Source organism: Coenobita brevimanus, chromosome 30 (genome assembly GCF_032717465.1).
Source record: "Coenobita brevimanus isolate Jiangsu-jjx chromosome 30, ASM3271746v2, whole genome shotgun sequence".
NCBI classification, from domain to species: Eukaryota; Metazoa; Arthropoda; class Malacostraca; order Decapoda; family Coenobitidae; genus Coenobita; species Coenobita brevimanus.
The window spans coordinates 96,654-100,941 of NC_136983.1; positions in this window are offsets into that span (position 1 = coordinate 96,654).

Genomic DNA, 4,288 nt, shown 5'->3' on the forward strand with positions numbered 1-4,288 from the left:
TTGTGGGTGACTCTATATTGAGTGACAAGCCAAATGGTTTCCAGTACACCTGGAACCCATTTAGTATGCTGGATGGTAACCATAAAACCAAATTATGGTGCCTGGTGGGTTACTGGATAATTAAGGTACTCCAAACAAATTGAGCCTGTGTTGGTTTATATCCAGGGGATGGTTGGGGTTTATTGCCCACATAATTCCTCTCAGGGATGAGTGAGGCTGGTTGCTCTCATCTTAAATGAAATGTCAGGACCAACTTGCCTAGGCCTGGGCTCCTATTCTCCTCATGGGGCAGTTGAATAATGGATGGAGGGATTATTAGTTTTTATTACAGTATTATAAGACCATGGTATTTTTGTGGCCCTAGGATATGCATGCAGAGGCAGTGAAGAGAGACAGGTATGGGAGGGGATGAATGTGAGAGTTGTAGGTCAGAATTCAAGGTGGCATAGGAGGCTTTGTAGCATAAATGAAAATATACACATGTTATGGGACTAAAGAGGTTAAACAAAACCCAGAATATCCTCACAAGTAACATTTAACCCATCATCTTTGTTTTACAGGCAAAGTAAAAACAAAAGGCTTTTCAGAACCTTCATATTGTGCTGGTGGGTTTTTCTGAGGAGAACCAGGGTCAGATGAAAGACCTGGTGCACCAAAATGATGGCATTATTACAACTCTGCATGACCAGAATGCAACACATATGGTAAGTTCGTGATTACATGCTCCTCTCATTTTTATTTGGTATATATATATATATATATATATATATTTTTTTTTTTTTTTATGTGAGGAAGAAGGAACCAAAGGCAGTGAGCCCGCAATACTGTTCCCTCCAAGAGAAAAACAAAATACAAGAGAGAGCCAAATTCAAGATCCATTCATTTCGAGATGCCTGGACACACTGCGTTTGAAAGACTGGAGATCATAGAAAGCGGGAAATACAGACAGAGGGAGACAGTTCCAGAGTTGACCTGTTGCATAAATGAAGGACTGGGAGTAACAGTTGACTCTTGCATTAGAAAGTTGGACAGAAAAAGGGTGAGAGTTTGCTGCTAGACAGGTGCTACGCGCCTGTCGTAGAAGTGGAGGAATGCATGCAGACAGTTCAGAGGAACAGTGACCATTGAAGTAGCGATAGAAAAGAGATAAAGATGCAACACTGCGGCGAAGAGACAGAGGTTGAAGGGAGTCAGTAAGAGGGGGAGAGTTAATGAGATGAAAAGCCTTTGACTCCACGCTATTGAGAAGAGCTGTATGTGGGGAGCCCCCTCATACATGAGAGTTGTACTCCACACAGGGGCAGATAAAACCCCTGTATAGAGTCAACAATCGTGCAGGGGTAAAGAAGGAACGGAGTCGGCTTAGCACACTCAATTGTTTGGAAGCAGATTTTACAAGAGATGTAATATGATTTTTCCAAGACAAGTCCCGAGCAAATTAGACTGACTGACATAGATGAACATACATACCGTACCCTTTTCTTTTTTCCATCTTATGTTTTTTCTCTCTGGCTTCCTTCTTTCCATCCTCCTCTGTGCAGTAACTTAATCTGTGCTTAATCTGTTCTGGATGGCATTAGCTGTTGTGTGATAATTTGTTGTTTTCTTTGAATGATATTTATCATGCATTATTCTGTATTCTTTTATTATAATGCTTTGATGTGTATTTATAATTTTTCCATTTATTATTTCTTGCATTTTCAAGATATTACCAACCTCTTCAGAAGATAATGGAATATTGTTTTGTTCTCAGTTTCCATTTTGTGCATCCCACTCACTACTTTGAAATAAAAGTAGATTTGGTTTAGGATGATGATGATGTGAAGGAAGATGTAGGTAACTTTAATAATATTTTTCAGGTAATAGAAGACCAGTCCATCACAGGGAAGCCACCAGACTCTCCTCCAAAGGCTTACTTGGTCAAGGCAGAATGGTTCTGGTCCTCAATCCAGATGGAAGCTTGTCCCAGTGAGAAGCTGCACCTCACTGATGATGCCAGGAGTTTGTATGGATATGAACTTTTACTCTTTCAGTGTTGTGGTGCCTGTTTTATATTTTATCCTGTTCAGTTGATTGTGTGATTAAAGATCTTCGCAGCATAACAACAAAAGTCATCATCATCATCATCATCGTCTCCTTTCCCACCTTAGGGCAGGGTGAGGAGTAGCAAAGTCCAGACAGCCCAAATTTGCCCAATCCAATGGGCCACGGTTTCATTCACTCATCATTCAAGTCCTCGGAGTCCTGGCTCCATCGGATATGCCAAAAACATTCACCAGGTTCTGTAGCTTCACATAAACAAAAGTCATTGCTGTACCTGTTCAATTTAGTGACTCATGCTTGCTCTGAATTGGACTAAACTTGGTGGAGGAGTTGAGGGTTAAAGCAGGATGAAGTATTTAGAATAATCAGTCAAAGGACACAGTCACAGGACAAGGGCTTGGTGATTGAAGGGTTTAGGTGTTGTGTTCTCCAAGTACTCCATGTCTTGGTGGTTTCATTGTTAAATTGATGGTGACTTAACTGTTTGCTTCAGAGTTACTCATGGTTCATCATAAAGCTGGATTGAATTTTTCAAATATAGGATGGTTGGATAAAATGATTACATCCATCACTGTTATTTCCTCTTCCTTGCCTTCTGAACCCCACCTAACCCTACTTGCAGGTGGGGAAAAAGAAACAGGATGATAATGGTAATCCTGGTGGTGGTGGTGGTGGTAGATAAAATTTGCTGGTACCAGTTTCTAACCTGCTGCCATTCCCAACAGAACCTGGGCATAATCAATGAGAAATTAACCCATGTTGATGCGGCAATTCTTAACTCAAAATTGTCCCAAGAACAACTTGCTGAAGTTTGTCACATTTCATGCAACACCCTGTATGGGAAATTTGGATAAAATATTGGTGATATAATTCCCTAACTATGTGCCGTTCCCAACAGAACCTGAGCAACCTAATGAGTCTGCGCCAGATGTTCTCCTCGCCAAGCACTCTTTACAGTTCCTCCCCACAGTCACGGCCGCAAGCACTTGAAGGAAACAGTGCAACACCTGGCGCAGGATGACCTGCCATCCACCCTGCCCACTGCATCACTGTCAATGTATGGTAGGTAATGTTAGACCTCTCCTGCATCTGCTGTACTATGGCATATGTTAGGCTACTCCATCATGTACTAAAGTAGGCACTGTAATGTTAGACTACTACTGCTATATGATCTACAGTACTCTGGCTTATATTAAACTGCATTTGCATATACTAAGTAGGTAAAATTAGACTGCTGCTACATCCGCAGTAGCTTTTTCTGGCTAATGTTAGACTGTTACATACACCACAATAGGTAAAGTTATATGAGCAAGAAAATACAAAATGCATCACAGAAGTGAATGGGTTATATATTCTCATATAATTACAAGTGCTTGCTAAGTTTATATGTATTCAGTACTACTGTATAATACACTGCCATACTGAACAACTTCTGCCTATCAAATTTCATTTATTCCCCAAACTGCTTCTCTTTGGAACACACTTCCTCAAAACAGTTTCCCTCAAAACTTCAACCTGCAGCAGTTCAAGTCCAAGTGTTATAGATTTTTATGAATGGAGGACACTTGTTATCTGGTATATGGATCATATCATCTCAGACACTCTCTTCAGTTCTGGTGTCCACAGACTTCCTCACTCCGCATCTTTCACGAATCACATTATTTCGCATCCCATCCACTCTCTGTACTCCACATACATTCCTCAGCAGTCCCATCTCCACTGCTTTTAATCTTGACTTTTCATTTTCATGCCACACCATAGTCTCACATCCATATGTTAAAGTTGGCACTAACACTCCTTCATGTACGCCTCTTGCAGCTGCAACACTCAAGCCTGTGTTTCTTATCAAGGCCTTCATTTCACCAGCTACTTTTCTTCCTTGTGTCACTCTGCTTTCAACTTCTTTTGCACATTTTCCTCTCTTTTCTATCACTGTTCCCAGGTATTTGAACTCTCTCACCAATTCCAGTCTCTCTCCATTCACTGTTACATTGCACTGGGAGTCATCTTTTCTCTCATTAACCATCACTTTACTCATTACTACATCTACTCTCAAGGAACGACGCTTACAGACATCAGCAAAACTCTACACTAGCCTACCAAGTTCTTGTCTGGTACTTGCAAGCAGTACTGCATCATCAGCATACAACAAATTTGAGATATTCCATCCATCACCATTCATTACCAATGCCATCCCTCTCTCCATTACCTGTGTTTTTACTTCTCGCATCACCCCATCCATATA